This window comes from Saccopteryx leptura, chromosome 2 (genome assembly GCF_036850995.1).
Source record: "Saccopteryx leptura isolate mSacLep1 chromosome 2, mSacLep1_pri_phased_curated, whole genome shotgun sequence".
In the NCBI taxonomy this organism is placed as follows: domain Eukaryota; kingdom Metazoa; phylum Chordata; class Mammalia; order Chiroptera; family Emballonuridae; genus Saccopteryx; species Saccopteryx leptura.
The window spans coordinates 300,955,836-300,977,807 of NC_089504.1; the positions used below are offsets into that span (position 1 = coordinate 300,955,836).

General features: G+C 39.1%; 1 protein-coding gene and 1 pseudogene across 4 annotated transcripts in view; both read right to left on the reverse strand.

Moving 5' to 3' along the window:
* The window catches only part of CADPS2 (calcium dependent secretion activator 2), a 527,120-nt gene that overhangs the window by 202,472 nt on the left and 302,676 nt on the right, over positions 1–21,972 (reverse strand). The window lies entirely within an intron of this gene.
* On the reverse strand, positions 5,493–6,251 carry LOC136394006 (large ribosomal subunit protein uL30-like; annotated as a pseudogene).

A 21,972-nucleotide genomic window follows, 5' to 3' on the forward strand; every position in this document is an offset into this window, starting at 1 on the left:
AGATATTCCATTCATATTTCTGGTTCCTGAAAACATAAATGGTTTGGTAATAACAAAATAAAAGTTTCAGCGAAAGCTTTTATGTATGTATTGTATAATCTTACTATCTATGGAAAATCCCTTCCCCTTTGGGACACAATATTCCCAACTGAAAGCAAAACGATCAAATATCGCTAAACCTTATATACAACACAGGTGATCCTGAGTCAACACGAATAATGTAGATCTCAGTCTCCTCTTTATCAATGGATAAAATCATTACCATTAAATTTAGGATAGATTCAAGTGAAATATGTAAAAATGCCCACGTGAGCTTTTTACAGAAGTATCTGATTCCTCCTGACGCCAGGACGTTTCACAGACTCCCCTGCCCAACAGCCTTCGCCTACCTGAACTCTGTCACTTGCACTTAAAATTTGATGCTCTGTACCAATATTATCTGCACTCAAGGGCTGTGGAGATCTGGCTGGAGCCTGGAGGGACTGAGCAGTGAGATCCCCTTGCAGTCACTCCAGCTCTGACCTTGCGCCCTTGCCTCCGTATCTCAGTGCCTGCCCTGCTCCTCGCACTGAAGTGGCTGTTTTGATAAGCTGCCCAACACGCCAGGCGAAGACCCAGCTTTGCTCTTGTTCTTGCTGATCTTTCTCTGATACCCTGTTCTTGAAATTCTGAACATGTTAGGTGGTCACAGACATTTCTTTTCTTTAATTTAAATTTTAATTTGTTGTAGTCATAGCCATTTCTTTGATTGATCACATTTATAAACATTGCTTGTGCTTGAGACACTTTGATACTTTTCTTGGCTTATTTTGACACCAAGGACTCCTTTACACAAACACTCTGAGTTCTCACGGCTTCTCAATTATTCATGTGTTGTCTGTCTTACCCCATTAGTCCCACATGTCTTATAATTTCACCCTTTCCAACAAGTTAGTTTTAGTTCTTGAATCACACATTTCCAATTTCTTCCTATTCCTCATTTCAACCATCACTTTCTCAGAGAAGCCCTCCCTTACATGGCCAATAAAGTCACATTTCTTTATTATATGTATTAAGTAAGACGTGGACATTTCTTCCAGAGCCCTGCCATGGCCTGCGGCATGGCATAGCGGACTAATGTCTAATTCCACCACAAGACCCTAAGCTCTATGAGGACAAGGACCCCAAGAGTCGACTTACCACTCTGTTCCGGCACCATGCCTTTGGAGAGAGCAGATATTCCACACACGTTTTAGAATGACCAAATGGCTGTTTCTAGTTTTGTCATCAGGAACAATTACAATAAAAAACATAATACAGAAAAAAAGCACTAGCAAATATATATATACATATATATATATATATGTATATATATATATATTGCTATCTAGCTATCTATCTACATATATATCTATACACACACATATATACTATACATCAAGGTAAAGGAAAAAGTCTTGTACAGACTTCAGGTTTTCCATAAAATTGGTATTTTTTTTACTTTTTATTGCCCTTGTTGGGGTGATACTGGTTAAAAAAATTATACAAGTTTCAGGTGCACAACTCTACAATGCATCATGTGTACACTGCATTGTGTGTTCAGTACCCCAAGTCAGGTCTCCTTCCCTCACCATCTGGCCCCTCTCTACCGTCCTCCACTTCCTCCCAACCCCATCCCTCCTGCAATCCTCACACTTTTGTCAGTGTCTATTCAAATAGTTTCAGCAGCGGAATGTTACCCTAATATTTAATATGGAAGCATATCTAACAGCATAAAGGAACCAGGACGTGGCTGCTATGAAAGCAGGAACGGGCAGATGTTCAGGAGTCCAGTCCACTGACCACTCATCATCTGAAGAAAGGTCCAGCAGCATTTTAGATGAGACTCTTTGAGCTAGTGCTGAAAAGAACCCCGAGGTCACAGTATCACATGTGCCTTTTAAGTCAAAATGAAATAGAATTTATTCTATGTCTAAAGATCTCAAAACATAGGCCCTGGTGAGTAGGCTCAGTGGTAGAGCATTGGTCCGGTGTGTGGAAGTCTTGGGATCAATTCCCGGTCAGTGCAGACAGTAGAAATGACCATCTGCTTCTCCACCCATCCACTCCTCTCTCTCCCTCTCTCTCTCCTCTCGCAGCCATAGCTCAAATGGTTTGAGCATTGGCCCTGCGCGCAGAGGATGGCTCTGAGGCCTTGCCTCAGGTACTAAAATAGCTTGGTTGCTGAGCAACAGAGTAGTGGCCCCAGGTGGGCAGAGCATCGCCTAGTAGGGGGCTTGCCAAGTGGATCCTGGTTGGGGCGCATGCAGAAGTCTTTCTCTGCTTCCCTGCCTCTCACTTAATAAAATATGTAAATAAATATCTCAAAATGCCCCCAGATAATGTAATTCGCACAAATATTATTCTTTTTTTAAATTAAAATTTCAGATATAAACATTGTTGGAATCTCTGAGGAGACCCAATACTTAGGACCTCTTTTCTTTCTGCCTGAGTTCTGAACAAATTGGCTTAAGACAAAAAAGAGTGGCCTGACTGGGCGGTGGCGCAGTGGATAGAGCGTCAAATTGGAATGTGGAGGATGGAGGTTCAAGACCCCGAGGTCGCCAGCTTGAGTGCGGACTAATCTGGTTTGAGCAAGGCTCGCCAGCTTGAGCCCAGGGTCATTGGCTTGAGCAATGGGTCACTCTGTTTGCTGTAGCCCCCTGGTCAAGGCACATATGAGAAAGTAATCAATGAACAACTAAGGTGCCGCAATGAAGAATTGATGCTTCTCATCTCTCTCCCTTCCTGTCTGTCTGTCCCTATCTGTCCCTCTGACTCTTTGTCACACAAAAAAAGACTGAACAAGAGGCTAAAACATTGCCGTATAAAGGTAATACTGAAGAATGCTTATTTCTGTAAGGAGTAGGCTTCCTTACAAGGTTCACTATTCTCATTGGACAGACTTTCCCCACTCCAGCCCCAGATAGTGTCACATGCAATGGGCCTGTCCTCACAGAGAGGCTGCTGTGGTGGGTATGTGCAGGGCGAAGTAGAGAACAGGACTCCCTCTGGACAAAACACCCTCTGGAGACAAAGAGAGAGAAAGGCCGATCTATGCATGACCCGTTCTGGCTCTCCAGCTAATCAATCAGATAGTAAAAAAAAAAGGGTAGAAAGAAGCTGGGGTATTCCTCCCTGGATGCCCCTTCACACTGAAGCAAACATTAGGAATGTAGAATAAGTGCTTTTTCAAAATAAAGATGAAAGAGTGAAAATGATAGGGCATGTGTGGGTGGGGGGAGGAGGGAGGGAGAGAGAGAACAAAGAAAAACAGAGAACGAGCAGACAAAGGAATGGTTCCCTTTAACTTATAATGCTATGTGCCCAATGTGACTTTCCCTTGTATCATCTGTGAAACAGGAACAGCAATATTTGCCCTGACTAAAATAGTGTCGTGACAAAAATCTAGTTCAATGATGTATGTAAAAGAGCCTCGGAAACCATAAAGCACAATGGAAATCAAGGCATCGGCATCATCATCATCATCATCCTCTGTATGAGTAGCATAATATTCCATAAAGTATTTTTTCAAAGATTTTATTTATTCACTTTATAGGGGACAGGGAGTAGAGGAACAGGAAGCATCAACTCCCACACGTGCCTCAACCAGGCAAGTCCAGGGCCTCGAACCGGCAACCTCAGCGTTCTAGGTCAATGCTTTATCCACTGTGCCAGCACAGGTCAGGCCAAAAAAATATTCTAATCTCACTTTTGTGAAGGACTCATTGGAAAGCCTGGGGAGAGTAGCAACCAATTGTTCAACTTTGTCCATTTAGAAAGAAGAACCTTTCCAAAGGTGGGGCGAAAACTTCAGTCTCTCTTTTTCTAAAAGAAAATGTAACTACAACATCACACAAGTTACAACAATAAAACAACTAGTTCTTCTCAGTCCTCAGATAAAAGTAATATTATTATAGAGTCCACATATTATGTTTCCCAGCTACTGAATTCCTGAGGGTTGCCAGAAACTGCTATTTAGCCACCAACCCAAAATTTCAGACTGCCACAGAAAAGCATACTTGGATGTTAAGCTTCTCTTTCACACGCATTTACTCATTTGAAGGAGAACGAATAACAAAATAAAGGCAATAGCAAAAAGAGGACCATATACAATCAGGTTGGAATTCACTGGGCTAGGCTTGTAAACTTTCTCTTTCTCCTTTAACGTAAAGTTTAAGGATGCCATTTCAGTCTTTATTTGCCTATTAAATGATATTCACAATGCTTCTGCTGATAAATGCAGGGTACAAAGAACAATGAAACCAAGGTTGTCAACAGAAAACCACGTTTGTCATGTACAAAACATATTCAGGATTTCAAGTCTCAGATATTTTTGTTAAAATTGACCTTAGTCTTTGCTTATTCACATACTTCTAAATATTAAAGTTTCCCTACAATAATTTGATAAAATGTCTTGACAACTTTGATATGTCCAAAGTGAACTACCACTTCACCTGCTTTTAACCTCTTCTTCTTACCTTTTTTTTTTCAAAAGAAAATGTCTTGAAGATTACTTACTGCTACTTAAATAGTGCCACCTTCATTACCAAGTTTGCTACTTTCTTTATTCAAAAGACAAAAAATATTTTCTATTTTCAGGGAATGCTTGCGCCATCTACTGGAGAGAGACGTTATCATTTTTGTCAAACAAGGAACTATATAGAACACAATTTCCAAAGATATTGATAATTGTGAGTCACTTCTCTCGAAAATGCAACTTTGAAATAAAATCAGGCCCTTTTATTTCTCACATTTTAAGGAATGTGCCAGTATCAGAAGTCTGCACTTTTCTCCAATATAATACAAGTATATATTAGTTCAAATAATTCAATACCCCCATCTTAATGGAATAATATGATAGTTACATATTCACGGGTACAAGTAATGGGAAAGAGGAAAGAAAGGAGGTAAGTAACCATTCTGCACCTAGTTTTAAAACAAGTAATAGCAGAGGCCCTCTCTCATGTAGCCATATAGCTAGGGATAAAGATTAGAGTTCTTGCCTGACCAGGCGGTGACGCAGTGGATAGAGCGTCGGACTGGGATGCAGAGGACTCAGGTTTGAAGCCCTGAGGTCACTAGCTTGAGCATGGAGTCTCTGGCTTGAGTGGGGAATCATAAACATGACCCCATGGTTGCTGGCTTGAGCCCAAAAATCTGTGGCTTAAGCAAGGGGTCACTCACTCTGCTGTAGTCCCCCAGTCAAGGCACTTATGAAACACAATCATTGAACTAAGGTGCCACAATGAAGAACTGATGTTTCTCATCTCTCTCTCTTCCTGTCTGTCTGTACCTGTCTCTGTCTCTCTCTCTGACTCTGTCTCTGTCAAAAATAAACAAATATATAAATAAAGATTAGAACTCTGTTACAGAAATTTGTAGAATATCAAGATTACTTCACAGAAAGGAATTAAAGCCATTTTGAATATATCTCTGGATTGCTTTTTCAAGTTAAAAGCAGTCACTGTTTGTTAACTGACCAGATTACAAACATAACCATGTTGACGCCTGTAGTTTATCCTTCTAAGAAGCCTGTTGATCTGGTCATTCCTGCTGCTAGCATCACCTTCCACAAAATGGGTGGTCTTTTTCTTCATTCCATCCCATGGAAGAAAATTTGAGGGGCTACAGGAAGTTGTTTGCTTCTTTGAAACATTTCCCCAAAAGTACAGATGAGTCAGATAACCAAAGGCAGAGGATGCCATGTTTACCAAGTGATCGGGCAATCAATGTTTTAGCTGACAGAGCAATTCACATCTTGTTGATTTTGCCATAACCAAGCTTATAGGTCAATCCATTCACTGACTTCAGGTTAGGGAAACCCTCATGCAGTAAATGGTTCCACAATCCTCCTCAGCTTGTTAACTGAAGCCTTGCGGAGCTTAACATGGGGCCACTGGAGATCCAGTGCCGGTGTAGAAGCTGTAGCATCTTTTGGACATTTGGGCTCACACCATCTATACCTCTGGTCCTGATGATAAATGCCAATTTGGGTTTCACAGGTACAGAGAAGTTGCCAGCTTTTCCTGACCTCCCAGCTTAGTTCTGTACATCTGTCTATATTGACAGCACTTAGCTTTTTCATAGGTAAGTTTCCTCCTTGCCTTTCCAAGCATCCTTGACTTCTTTCTCTGATGCTTGATCTTCAGCTCTGAGAAATTCTTTTGCTTTTTCTCAAGGGTTTCTGGCACAACAGGAACCTTCTTTTCTTCTCCTTTGACCCTCCAAAGGTCCAGCCTGGGAAAGCACTTTGAATTTGTCTTCAGAAACAACCATAATAAGATGGACTGTAAAAAAATCAGTACCGAGATCGCAATAACCTGTAAATATATATATTTTTCCAATTCTCTTTTGGATGGCACCAAATAAATAACAGAAGAACTGAAGAGAAATTTGAGATCTGTTCCTTTTCAATTAAGAAGAAATTATTTTTTTCTAGGGGAGAAAAGTGGGAATCTTGCTGGAAGGTCCGTATTATAATTACATCCTTGTTGGGTGTGGCATTTGATTCAAGTTCCTGGCACATATATATCTTTTTTTTTTTTTTTTTTTTTGGTAATTTTCTGACGTGAGAAGCAGGGAGGCAGAGAGACAGATTTCTGCATGCACCCAGCTGGAATCCACCTGGCAAGCCCACCAGGGAACGATGCTCTGCCCATCTGGGGCATTGTTGCTACGTTGCAATCAGAACCATTCTAGCACCTGAGATGAGGACATTGAGCCATCCTCAGCGCCCGAGCCAACTTTGCTCCAATGGAGCCTTGGCTATGGGAGGGGAAGAAAGAGATAAAGAGAAAGGAGAGGGCAAAGGGTGGAGAAGCAGATGGCCACTTCTCCTGTGTGCCCTGGCCAGGAATTGAACCCAGGACTTCCACACGCAGGGCCAACGCTCTACCACTGAACCAACCGGCCAGGGCCACATATCTTCTTTTCAGTGGGCTTCATGAATTATTAGAAAGTTCTAAATCATACCATAACTGTAACTAAATGATGTTTATTTAATGTTTACTTTGTGCAGTTTGTAAAGGAAATATGCTAGACACTAACATAAGGTAGAAAAATGACAAAAAAGAGTCCTGGCTGGGTAATTCCATTGGTTGGAAAATTGTCCCAACATGCAAAGGTTGCAGATTGAAACCCCGGTCAGGGCACATAAAAGAATTAATCAATGAATGCATAAATAAATGGGGCCACAAATCAATGTCTCTCTGTCTCTCTTTCCTCCCCTTCCCATCTCTAATTAATAAAAATAAATTTAAAAGAAAAAGGAAAATAATGAAAGTGAAGATAAACTACCTTGAGACTTCTTATGAGCAGAGATGTCTAGACAGGTGACCATGAGCAGATAAATGATCCTTAATAAATCAAATAAAATTAAAATATATTTATGAACTCAACTCTACAAAGCAATACAGAATTGTAGTAAATAGTAATGAAACTTTCAACAACAACGTTTAACATTTTTAAAGATTCCCAGTGAGAATTATTTTGCTAGTATTCAAACTAACCTTTTAATTCAATCTGACAGTAAAATTACAAAAACCAAAAAGATGACAGACTAGCCTGATCAGGTGGTGGTCCAGTGGATAGAGTTTCAAACTGGGATGCAGAAGACCCAGGTTCAAAACCCTGAGGTCACTGGCTAGAGTGCATGCTCAACCGGCGTGAGCACGGGCTCACCAGCTTGAGCATGGGGTTGCTGGCTTGAGTGTGGGATCATGGACATGACCCCATAGTCACTGGCTTGAAGCCCAAGGTCACTGGCTTAAGCAAGTGGTCACGTGTTCTGCTGTAGCTGTCCCCCCACCCCCACCCCACTGGCCAAGGAACATATGAGAAAGCAACTGATGAACAACTAAGATGCTGCAATGAAGAATTAATGCTTCTCATCTCTCTCCCTTCTTGTCTATCCCTCTCTCTCTCTGTCAAAAAATATGTCAAAAATATAATGTTAGAAGACATTCCCCTTACATTCTATACCGATATTCTTCACATTAACCATTCTCAATACACTGCATCATTGTTTTCCTTATAACAGGTTACATACATTTTTATTTTTATTTATTGTGTTTACATAGATTCAGGTGTCCCTCCGAGTACATCCCTCCCACACCCATATTCCCCTCAAGCTTCCCCTTGCTCCCCTCTGCCCCACAACCACCCCTCTTCCCTCCAGGATTTGCTTTCCTGCTCTCTATAATGCTGTGTTATGTGTATATAATTTCATTAATCTCTTTCCCTTCTCTGATCCCATCCTCTCATCCCCTTCCCCTCTGTTCACTTTCCCTCTGGTCCCTTTGATCCCGCCTCTGCCTCTATTCTGCGCCTCAGTTCACACTGTTCATTGGATTCCTCAAATGAGTGAGGTCATATGATATTCTTTCTCTGCCTGGTTTATTTCACTTAATGTAATAGTTTCCAGGTCCATCCATGTTGTCGCAAAAGGCAAGATTTCCTTCTTTTTCGTGGCCATGTAGTATTCCACTGTGTATATGTACCACAGATTTTTAATCCACTCATCCACTGATGGACACTTGGGCTGTTTCCAGATCTTGGCTACTGTAAACAATGCTGCAATAAGCATGGGGGTGCATTTCTTCTTTTGAATCAGTGATTTGGTATTCTTAGGATATATTCCTAAAAGTGAGTGGCTGGATCAAAAGGCAGTTCCATTTTTAATTTTTTGAGGAATTTCCATACTGTCTGCCTGCACCAGTCTGCATTCCCACCAGCAGTGCAGGAGGGTTCCCCTTTCTCCACATCCTCGCCAGCACTTATTATGTCTTGTTTTGTTAATGTGCTCCATTCTGACTGGTGTGAGGTAGTATCTCATTGTGGTTTTAATTTGCATTTCTCTAATGATTAGTGATGTTGAACATTTTTTTCATCTGCCTATTGGACATTTTTGTATGTCCTCTTTGGAGCAGTGTCTATTCATTTCTTCCACCCATTTTTTGATTGGATTGTTTATCTTCTTGGTGTTTGAATTTTACAAGTTCTTTATAAATTTGCTTATTAACCCCTTATCAGATGTATTGTCAAATATGTTCTCCCATTTTGTGGTTTGTCTTTTTATTCTGTTCATGTTGTCTTAGGCTGTGCAAAAGCTTTTTAGTTTGATATAGTCCCATTTGCTTATCCTATCTTTTATTTCACTTGTCCATGGAGATAAATCAGCAAATATATTGTTGCGAGAGATGTCAGAGAGCTTACTGCCTATGTTTTCTTCTAAGATGCTTCTGGTTTTATGACTTACATTTAAGTCTTTTATCCATTTTGGGTTTATTTTTGTGAATGGTGTAAGTTGGTGGTCTAGTTTCATTTTTTTGCAGGTAGCTGTCCAATTTTCCCAACACCATTTGTTAAAGAGACTGTCTTTATTCCATTGTATGCTCTTACCTCCTTTGTCAAATATCAATTGTTTATAAAGGTGTGGGTTTATTTCTGTGTTCTCTGTTCTGATTTATATGTCTGTTCTTATGCCAGTACCAAGCTGTTTTGAGTGCAGTGGACTTGTAGTATAACATGATATCAGGAAGTGTTATACCACCCACTTTATTCTTTTTCAAGATTGCTAAGGCTATATGTGTTCTTTTTGGTTCCATATAAGTTTTTGAAATATTTATTCTATATCTTTGAAGTATGTCATTGGTATTAGCAATTGCATTGAATTTATAAATTGCTTTGCGTAATATAGACATTTTAATGATGTTTATTTTTCCTATCCATGAACTTGGTATATGCTTCCACTTGTTTGTATCTTCCTTGATTTCTTTTGTCAATGTTTTATAATTTTCCAAGTACAAGTCTTTAACCTCCTTGGTTAAATTTACTCCCAGGTACTTTATTTTTTTTGTTGTTGCAATAGTGAAGGGGATTGTTTTCTTAATTTCTCTTTCAGACAGTTCATTGTTGGTGTATAAAAATGCCTCTGATTTCTGAATATTGATTTTATAACCTGCCACCTTGCTGAATCCATTTATCAGGTCTAGTAGTTTTTTGACTGAGACTTTAGAGTTTTCTACATACCGTATCATATCATCAGCAAATAATGATAGTTTTACTTCTTTTTTTCCAATTTGGATGCCTTTTATTTCTTCTTCTTGTCTAACTGCTGTGGCTAGAACTTCCAGGACTATGTTGAATAAGAGTGGTGAAAGGGGGCACCCCTGCCTTGTTCCTGATCTTAAGGGGATTGCTTTTAATTTTTGCCCATTGAGTATGATGTTGGCTGTGGGTCTGTCATAGATGGCCTTTATCATGTTGAGGAATGATCCCTGTATTCCCATTTTGCTGAGAGTTTTGATCATAAATGGATACTGGATTTTATCAAATGCTTTTTCTGCATTTATTGATATCATCATGTGATTTTTCTCCTTCTTTTGTTATATGATAAATCACATTGATTGATTTGCTAATATTGTACCAGCCTTGCCTCCCCAGAATAAATCCCAGTTGATCATGATGTATGATTTTTTTCATGTATTGCTGGATCCAGTTTGCTAATATTTTGTGAGAATTTTAGCATCTAAATTCATCAGGTATATTGGCCTATACTTTTTTTCCTTTGTATTTTCTTTGCCTGGTTTTGGAATCAGCATTATGCTCACCTCATAAAAGGAGCTTGGAAGTTTTCCCTCCTCTTGAATTTTTTGAAATAGCTTGAGAAGGATAGGAGTTAGTTCTTTGAATATTTGGTAGAGTTCTCCTGTGAAGCCATCTGGCCCAGGGCTTTTGTTTGTTGGGAGTTTTTTGATAACTGTTTCAAACTCATTTGTTGTAATCAGTCTGTTTAGGTTTTCTGATTCTTCCAGATTGATTTTTGAAAGATTATATGTTTCAAGGAATTTGTCCAGTTCACCTAGGTAGTCAAATTTTTTGGTGTACAGTTCTTCATAGTATTTTTTTAAACAATCCTTTGTATTTCTGCTGTATCAGTTGTTAATTCTCCACTCTCATTTCTAATTTTATTTGAGTCCTCTTTTTTTTCTTGGTGAGTCTGGTTAAAGGTTCATTAATCTTGTTTACCTTTTCAAAGAACCAGCTCTTAGTTTCATTGATCCTCTGTATGTTTTTTTTAGCCTCTATGTTATTTCTTTCCTATCTGATCTTTATTATTTCCTTCTTTCTACTTCCTCTGGGCTTTACTTGCTGTTCATTTTCTAGTTCTTTTAGATACAAGGTTATGTTGTTTATTTGAGCTTTTCTAGCTTCTTAAGGTATGCTTGTAATGCTATGAATTTCCCTCTCAGGACTGCTTTTGCTGTGTCCCATAAATTTTGAGTTGTATGTTCATTTTCATTTGTTTCCAGGAAATTTTTTATTTATTCCTTGATCTCATTGTTAATTCATTCCTTATTTAATAACAAGCTATTTAGTTTCCTAGTGTTTGAGTGTTTTTCACTTTTTCTATTGTAGTTAATTTCTAGTTTCATGCCATTGTGATCAGAGAAGATACTTGATATGATTTCAATTTTCTTAAATTTATTGAGACTCATTTTGTGTCCTAGTATGTGGTATATCCTAGAGAATGTACCATGAGCACTTGAAAAGAATGTATATTATGCTGCTTTAGGGTGAAAGGTTTTGAAGATATCTGTTAAATCCAGTTGATCTAGTTTCCCGTCCTTTAGGCTGCTGTTTCTTCATTAATTTTCTTTCTTGAGGATCTATCCATTGATGTTAGTGGGGTATTGAAATCCCGTACTATTATAGTATTGCTGTTTATCTCACCCTTTATGTCCATCAAAATCTGATTTATATATTTAGGTGCTCCTATATTAAGCACATAGATATTTATAATGGTTATATCTTTCTGTTGGATTGCTCCCTTTATCATTATGTAGTGACCTTCTTTATCCCTTACTATAGATTTTGTTTTAAAGTCCATTTTGTCTGATATAAGTATTGCTACCCTAGCTTTTTTATTCATTTCCATTTGCATGAAATATTTGTTTCCATCCCTTTACTTTCAGTCTATGTGTATCTTCTGTTTTGATGTGGGTCTCTTGTAGAGAGCATATGTACAGGTCTGTTTTCTTATTCATGCAGCTACCCTATGTCTTTTGATTGGAGCATTTATTCCATTTAAATTTAAGGTTATTATTGATATGTAGTTGTTTATTGCCATTTTATTCTTTAAATCTACATTCCTCTTTTACTAGACTCCCCCCCCCTTTGTTCCGTTTACAACAGGCCCCTTAACATTTCTTGCAGCATTGGTTTGGTTGAATGAACTCCTTGAGTTCTTTTTTGTCTGTGAAGCTTTTTATTTCTCCTTCAATTTTAAATGATAGCCTTGCTGGATAAAGAAGTCTTGGTTGTAGGCTCTTGTTTTGCATTACTTTGAATATTTCTTTGCCATTCCCTTCTGGCCTCAAGTATATATTTCTGTTGAAAAGTCGGATGTCATCCTTATGGGGGCTCCTTTGTAGGTGATTGACTGCTTTTCTCTCACAGCTTTTAGTATTCTTTATCTCCTAGCTTGTGAGATATAATTATAATGTGTCTTGGTGTAGGTCTCTTTGGGTTTTTCTTTAATGGGACTTTGTGCTTCTGGAACTTGTGTTTTTTTTTTCCAACCGCCATTCCGAGGGTACTCAACAGTTTGGGGGGGCAGTGTATGACAGACCTCAGCACTCAAAACCTGTGTCACTGAAGTGCCCACTGCTTCTAAGTATCTCTTTGCACTGACTAGAGCAGGAAAGCCTCTGGTGGGCGGGGTAATTGCTTCCCTTTGCTGGCTTGGTTCTCCCAGGAGAAATGGCCACTTTAGTTTTTGACATTGATCCAGTATAGGGGTCAAGGTGGCTGTCCCCCACAGTCTCTCCCTGTGCCCCAGAGACTACACTCTCTTCTAGTAACTCCAGTGCTCTCGGTGCTCCCCACTCCCAGAGCCCCAGATTAAGTGGCTGTGAACAAGGTTTTCTGCACGGTCCCTTTGAGACAGAGCCTGGGTCTGAGTGTTCTGTCTTCTTTCACAAACAGTAACCTGGCTCTTCTTTCAGCTAAATACTGTCTGTACACCTCCTCCAGTCTCTGGGGCTTCAGGCTGGGGTTCCGGTCAGGTCCTGGGGCTGAGGAACCACAAAGCTCGGGGCAACCCACCCCTCCATGAGAGACCTTCCAGGCCACCTCTCGCTCCTGGGAGTGGGGCAGCCCTTTCCGCATCTTCCCCCTTCCTACCAGTCTCGGTGTGGCTTCTTTGGTGATGCTTAGTTATAGATTCCTCTTAGTTCAGTCCAAAGTTGATTTTTCAAGATGATTGTTTCTAAGTTAAGTTGCAATCCATTTTGGTTCTGGGAGGTGGGAGCTGTAACATCTGCCTACTCAGTCACCATTTTCTCGGTCTCTAACAGGTTATATTTTTAAGATTTACTGAATTTCAGGCATTGTATTTTGTATTTTACATATATTGTGTCAACTAATACAACAATCCTATAAGGCAGGTATAGTTACTACTATAAACTATAGTAAACATAGTTTATAACTTCTGATATTTTTAGTAGTACAGAAAATGTTCACCCAATATGTATGTATACTTTGACTCTGCTACCAGATTCACTTCACAAAGATAATCAATTGCCAGTGAATGGCCCCCAACTACTCTATACATAAAGCACCTTCCTGTAAGAGTTTACCTCTTATACTCAGAGAAGGTGGTCTTGACCTCAGAACAATCAGACGGAGACCACTCCTTGTATATTGGGATATTGGGAGAAAGGCATCCTGCTGGTGCTGGTTTGGTTGTAAATGAGCAAGTAGTTGCTCAAACAGGAGGCCACGTCCTGGTGGTGGCTGTCAAGGTCAGAGTCTGCCACTAGAGAAAAGACGTAGAGAAAATTGCCGGGCACCCTTGTGAGGTGGCACCTGTGTCGGGTCAGCCTTCTGTGTAGAGTATGACAGTAGATAAACAGGTCAGAATCCACCAGAAAAGCTTTACTGGTAGTTTCTTGTATTATTCTCTGTGATGACTTACATGTTCCCCCTCAGCATAAAGGCCTCCGAAGTTCTAACTACCTCAGTGAACCAAAGACAAACAAGAAAGAGATGTCTAAATAGAAAAGTAGGAAAATGAGGCAGGGCCTATCTGAGTCCTGGCCTAGTCAGGAGGAGGTGCGAGGACACCTCTGGGGAGGAAAATCCCGCGGTCTGGTCGCCCATGGCTCAGCCTACCCTGCTTCCTAACAAACTCATGGGAAGTTTAGAGTCTTTTAAGGGCAGCAGTATTCTCCGTCCGCACTTTTCACAGACTCTCAGAAACAGAGGAACAAAATTAACTACTTATTAAGAAGGGAACTAGTATAGTCTCTGTCCCAATATTACACTTAGAAAAAAATTCTAACATTGGTGTCAGTTTTGCCCAACTGTAAACAGCGGTAGTGACTGGTTTCTTAATTGCCTCAAAGGAGTATGCTTAGGATCACATAACCTAATAAATAAAATAGCTCTTTTAATCAATGTAAAGATACTACAAAGATGTAAAGAAAGACTTATTAGCAGTACTATGCTGAAATCAAGGCCATATCTTGAAATCATCACAAGGAGTTATATTTGAGACATTCTATACTTGGTTGATTTATCTATAACATACAAAACAAATGATTTATCCTAAAATTTCCCTTGATTAAAAATTGGGGGTGGAGAAGCCGGGGATTGAAAGTGAGTAATCAACTAACTGTTCTGACTCATAGGAGCCCAGCTGTAATAATCATGGACAAAAAAAAAGTTAATTAATTCTTCAGACTCATTTATTGTTAATGTAAGAAAGAAACCTTTTCTAAGTAATACATTTTCACAACATTCCAGGCATGTTTGATTATTTTTAACCTGATCACTTTTTAACAGTTAGAAATTGTAAAAGTATGTCAAAGTCCACTTATTCTAATTCAGTAGTTCTCAAATGTTAGGAGACATTGAGATCTTAGAAGTTGTGAAGACACATATTGCTGGGCCCCACACCCCAAGTTTCTGATTTAGAATAGGCCTGAGAACCTGCATTCCTAACAAATTCACCTGTTCCAGGCACCACGTTAAACACTGATTAACCTATGCTTATACTGTAATTAAACAAACACGAACAAAAACCTCATACATATGTACATTTAAAAAGGTATTTTACCTAGAAGTATATAGTATAATTAGGGATTCCCTATAGTTAGCACTATGAACAACTTTTCTAACTGAAGTAAACCAAAAAAACCCCCATTTTTCTCTTTTCTTCTTATACAGGGGTGAAAGAAGGTAGGTTTACAGTTGTTTATATGAAAATAACAGAAATAAATAATGGGGTAATAAATAAACAATACAAAAATAAACCATTTTCGTACTTACAACTGTAAACCTACTTTTTCACACCTGTATTTGATCACAGTGCCCCCAAGTGGACAGAAGTATTACTGACAAGAAAGGAAATTGGCATAATTCTCAAGGGGATGAAGTTACTGTAAATTTATTTACCCTTGTATTTGCCAGAATGCCCAACCTAGAGCTTTTCCCAGGATGCACGTGGTACAGGTTAACTAAACATGCTTTAGAAAGGCCCACTACTCTGACCCAACACTAATGTTGGGCTGAGTCATCCAAAATCTCTGTTAGCTCTTAAAGTCTATGCTGGTATGAAGTAACCCTATTCAGAATACAGCAGAATATAAAGAAACAAGTCACAGGGAGACCAGCATCATTCAATGCCCTCCAATTCTCACCATCACAAAGTTGCCCAGAGTCGTGAAGGCACTGTAATACTAAATCATTAGATAGTTTGTAAGAAAATGATTCATGCTTAAAGAATATACTACAAGGTGGTTAAGTGGGTTCTGGTGAAACACTTCCCTCCCCAGTGCAGGATTACTGATGGCTGTCTACTTGGGCTGTATTCTAGAGAAATTTTTTAGGATAAAAATAAGTTTTTTCTTAGGTATAATTGATAACATCTTTACACCACACTCCATAGCAATTTGTATATTATTTTGTGGTATTATAATTCATCTAAAAACTTATCAGCTGAATACAGTGTTTACTTTGATGGGGATATATGGACTCAGTACACTGAACGGTCTCAGTCAATGCCACCAAAGGAATACTGCTGATACGCAAACATTATTTAACATAAAAAAACTGTTAAAGAGGCTTGGAGCTTAAAGGCTTGAGATAGAATAAATCTTTCTCTTAATAATTTTCTTATGTGTATTTATAATCATATATCTCTCACCTATCTTCCCCCTCCCACCTAACTTTTATATACATATATCTTCCTCACTGTCCACCATTCTCTTAATTTCATAAGAGACTGGTTGTTTTTTTTTAAATGTATACCCATGGTCTCAGATTTCTGTAATCACTCAAATCAACAGCCTCACATGGTATAACAGAAGGAACAAAATTCACAGGACGGAGATGTAATTTGGTGGCAGCACACGACGGCAGAGGTAACTGCCGCAGGGGGCTAATGAACACACTTACCACTCTGCCTTTTCCTCAACTTCCTTAAGCAGACAAGACACACTCAGTCAAGTCTCATGTTATTTCATGCCAATTAACAAATTGCTAAAATGTCATGTTAATAAAAAAAGCAATTGACCTAAGTAGAAGGGCTAATTAAATGGAGTAAGATAATTAAACGATTCTCAATATGTAATCAAAAATTATGGCTGGAAGTGTTTCACCATGTTGTCTTTTTGTTTTCGAGTGCCTGCCTATCTGCAAAATTCTAATCAGTGTATCCATATGCATAAAAGACAGATCCGGTGCAGATGTTAATTTGTTGCATGATAGAAATCAGGTGTTCAATTACAAATAATGGGGTGTATGAGAGAACGTCCAAGATTTCCATTTAGCTGAACACATGCATTTCAACCAACAAATGATTGCTAAGCATTCATATTGGAATTAGCTACTAACATGCGCCCGAGGCACATCGCACTCAACTCCTTGATTATCCTCATTATATAATATTCACATCTCTAGCCCTGTGTGCTCCCTAATGTGCCACTGATGTCGGACTGGAAAATCTGGTGATCTGGATTGCATTTATTATACCTGAATTCTTTTAAAAAGGATGGTTTTGATCTAAATTCTAGAGCACTTGAACATCTGTTTCCCAATCTTACATTTAAACAATCAAAATTGTTTGCATTCATACACAGGTAAACTCCTTGAGCTAGGAATATTTCACACTTTTAACATGTAAAGCCAATGTCAACAAGGCCCTTCCAAGATAGTGCCTAAATGTTGTTTTTGCAAAATCACTACACAGCGGGTATCAAGAATACTCACTTGGATAAAGGACATTATGCAGAATTGCTTTTTATATAAATTACTACAAAGACCCAGGCTTAAAATGTACTTATAAATTATGATATCTACCAGGCCAAGCCTATAGTCTGATGCAATCTGAGAGGATGAATAAATATCAGGCTAATGCTGAATTGTATGTTCTATATCAAGACCCAAATATTCAGAGTTGGCAAATTAGTTATTCCATAATTAAAAGGGCCGTACCTCTCAAACCTTAATGTCAGATAACTGCAGAAGAGACAGCTAGAAGGGTCACTGTGTCAGATGACAGAGTAATAGCAGTGCACGTTCATGAGACTTCATTTAAAAACACATATGAAGAAAGTTTGGCCCTGGCCGGTTGGCTCAGTGGTAGAGCGTCGGCCTGGCGTGCAGAAGTCCCAGGTTCGATTCCGGGCCAGGGCACACAGGAGAAGCACCCATCTGCTTCTCCACCCCTCCCCCTCTCCTTCCTCTCTGTCTCTCTCTTCCCCTCCCGCAGCGAGGCTCCATTGGAGCAAAGATGGCCTGGGCACTGGGGATGGCTCCTTGGCCTCTGCCCCAGGTGCTAGAGTGGCTCTGGTCGCAACAGAGCGACGCCCCAGAGGGGCAGAGCATCGCCCCCTGGTGGGCAGAGCGTCACCCCCTGGTGGGCGTGCCGGGTGGATCCCGGTCAGGAGCATGCGGGAGTCTGTCTGACTGTCTCTCCCTGTTTCTAGCTTCAGAAAAATACAAAAAAAAAAAAAAAGTTTAAAAATAAAACAAATCTTTTAATTCGTATTTCAATGAAATCAATTTGAAAATATATAACTCTTACTCATTAAAAAATAGTAACTTATTTCTGAATATGTGGCAACTAGCAAAGCCTCAAATAATTTGAAGGTAAAAATAGAGAGGGATAATTTCAATAAACAAAGAGATGCAAAAATGGTGACCTCATGGATCAAGGCTAGCCTGCAGATGTGCTTTGAAAGCACAGCATTTAAAAATATTATATTTCAATTTTTTTTCACGTTCCCTTGACTCTCCTAATGCCAACTATCCCACTCTTTATAACATTATACTTAATCACGTCACACTTACTCACTCGGCTTGCCTTGCCCTTGGTAATATTTGAGTTTTGTGAGCTCCTAGTGTGATCACCAGAGAAAAGCACTGGGTATTATTAGGCATGTTGCCTAGCAGTGTAGGAACAAGCTCTTCAATCAGACACACTGAGGTTTAAGTCATGGTCACTTACTAGCTGTATTACTGGACAAATTCCTTAACCTCTTTATGCCTCAGTATCTCTCGGTAAATTGATATAAAAGTGATATCACTTATATCAACAAATGAAATCTACATACATAAGTATACCATAAACTATATAAATACATCATATAGAGTGTAAGAACTAATTAAGATGATATATATTCAGTATAGCTATATGCTTTAAATATATTTATATATAGTGATTGCTTTATTTTTATGTCACAGCTCTAAGAAGTTGCATGCTTCCTCGGCTCACTGATTAGCAGTGTGACAGATGAGTACTCTGAATGGGTGACAGTCCACCAGATAATGGACACATGTCCTATGTTAAAAACTGGCTGCTAAGGAATCTTCCCAGTATGTTTACACAACTTCTACCGAAAGGGCACAACTACTAATGTTCTCCAATTTACATTGACCACATATTCCTTGAGGAACTACTGAAGACTATCACTGAGCCACTAATGAGGACACTCACATGGTATCTGAAACTTCAATAAGAAATCCATGGCAAGTAGATTAGGTTTTAAGGCTAATGGTAAAATTGCAGATTGATGGAACACAGTATTGGGTCCCAACATCAGCAAAAGTGACTTGCATGCATTTTGGGGCCTCTTGGGAACTTTCCAAAGTACTCCACTGTAAGTCTTAGTTTGACTTTTCCAATCATACTTGAGGATAGGGGAGGATAACAAGACACTAGAAGAAACCCTAAACTAAGCCTCACTCTTGGGGAAAGGGAGAACATCTGTAACAGGATGAGGTGCCCTCTAGAAACCTTTGTAATTGTGCTTCTCCACACCCAGATTTATCATAACATAATCTCCATAGAATAGGGTAGAAGACACAAGACAATGTTAGACAAAGTCTGCCTGTGTGCATTTATTAATAATCTATAGTTATAGATTATAGTTACAGAAGAGTAAACAAAGCAGATTCAACAAAGGGAGGTATCTATGGTTATTTATTTAATAGTTAGATACCTGTCCTTTGTAAAAGTGTATTAGGAATTCAATGAAGAGTTCAGGATGAAATGGACACGGATCATGGCCACAGGATGCTTGCAAGTAGGGCAGCTAAGGCATTTTCAAATGTAATTAAAATACCAGTAGAAAGCTCTATGGCGGGGGTAGTCAACCTTTTTATACCTACCGCTCACTTTTGTATCTCTGTTAGTAGTAAAATTTTCTAACTGCCCACCAGTTCCACAGTGATGGTGATTTATAAAGTAGGGAAGTAACTTTACTTTATAAAATTTATAAAGCAGAGTTACAGCAAGTTAAAGCATATAATAATAATTACTTACCAAGTACTTTCTGTCGAATTTTTGCTAAGTTTGGCAGAATAAATCTTTATAAAACAACTTACAATAGTTAAATCTATCTTTTTATTTAAACTTTGATTGCTCCGCTACCGCCCACCATGAAAGCTGGAACGCCCTAGTGGGTGGTAGGGACCAGGTTGACTACCACTGGGCTATGGGATCCAAGGATAAAAACCATAATTTTTCCATCAACTGAGCATGTTGAGAAATCCAAGTGACTTCCTACTTTAAGTAGAAATCATATCTATGAAGATCAGGAAGATGACAAGGTGCCCCAATCCACTGCATTTTTAAACTGGAAGCTTACCGGGGGAGAAAAATCAATACTTCATCAGGTGAGACCATTTATTGATGAAGGTCTGAAATGGTAGAGTAAAATTTCTACACAGATGGAACATATGGCAAACAACCTCTTTATATGAATGGAGTGGGCAGGAAAATAAAAGGGGTCTGGAAGATGTTTTTAGTGACAGTATGAACAGCACTTTAAGATTCAGAAAACTATCCCTGGCTGGTTGGCTCAGTGGTAGAACATAGGCCCTAGGATGGCTCGGGTTCAATTCCTGGTCAAAGCACACAGAAGAAGTGCCCACCTGCTTCTCCACCTATCATCCTCTCATTTCTTTTTCTTTCTCTCTCTCTCTTCTCCTCCTCTCCTGTAGCCATGGCTCAGTTGGAGCAAGCTGGCCCTGGGCACTGAGGATGGTTCCATGGCTTCTACCTCAGGGGCTAAAATTCGGCTGCAACAGAGCAACACCCTCGTTGGGCAGAGCATCGCCCCCTAGTGGGCTTGCCAAGTGGATCCCATTCTGGGCACATGCAACAGTCTGTCTCTGCCTCCCCTCCTCTAACTTAAAAAAAAAAAAAAAAAAAAGGATTCAGAAAACTTCAACTGTCGGATCAGAAATGTAGAAGGGGTGCTAATAAAGATTAAGAGAAGGGAGGCCCAACCAAGCCTCTCACATTATTACAAGGTCAGACTTGGTTGCCGATGGTTAGACCAAATAATTCCTCAGTGGGAGTAATGAAAAGTTAAACTGGATGAGGCCATTAAGAGCAACTGAATACTCGAGAAAATGTTCATGGAGCATGTATTCAACTATTTATATGACTGTTTTCCCAAGGGAATTTACACAAGTATCTGCAAACTGTAATAGCGCAAAGGACAAAAACTAAACATGATGCTCTGAGACTAAGAAGCAACACATGCAGAGGGAAGTCTGCAGGAAGATCGCGAAGTAGGACACATGACAAAGAAGAATCATATTTATGCAAATACAAAGGGAATTAAAAATAGAGCCAGGTGAAAATTAAACAAAAGATCAAAATACATAGAAAAAATACTATTTTGATATGAAAAAATTATCTGAAGAAATGGAGAATAAAACCTTTAACTTAAGTAACAGAATAAAACAAAACCCAAACCAAAAATTACATGCTAAAAAGTCAAGTTTATTGGAATACAAGAAATAAAAGAAAAATAAAGAGCTGAATTCTTCAACTCAAGAAGATATGAAAAGCACAACCTAACACAACTAGAGAGACAAAGACGAAATAGAGATATGGGCAGATATCAGGGTAGCAGGAACAGAAGTAGAGAAAATGAGCACAGCCAAGTGTTGGTCTTTTAAAAAGATTAGTAAGATAGACAAACCTCTTCAGGAACAATAAAAATTAAACAGAGAAATATATAAACATATTTGAAGTGAGAAAAAGAATGAAAGGGAGGATAACAAAAAAAGAAGAGCCTAAACACATAAAAAATATTTAAATATTAAAATACCAATAGCTACAACTATTTTATATAGCTAAAGAAAAAAAACTTATGCAACATGTACTAGGCAATTTAAACAGACCGAGAAGCACTAAAAAATTTGAAACAGCCTGACCAGGTGGTGGCGCAGTGGATAGAGCGTCAGACTGGGATACGGAGGACCCAGGTTTGAGACTCCAAGGTTGCCAGCTTGAGCGCAGGTTCATCTGGTTTGAGCAAAAAGCTCACCAGCTTGGACCCAAGGTTGCTGGCTCGAGCAAGGGGTTACTCGGTCTGCTGAAGGCCCATGGTCAAGGCACAAATGAGAAAGCAATCAATGAACAACTAA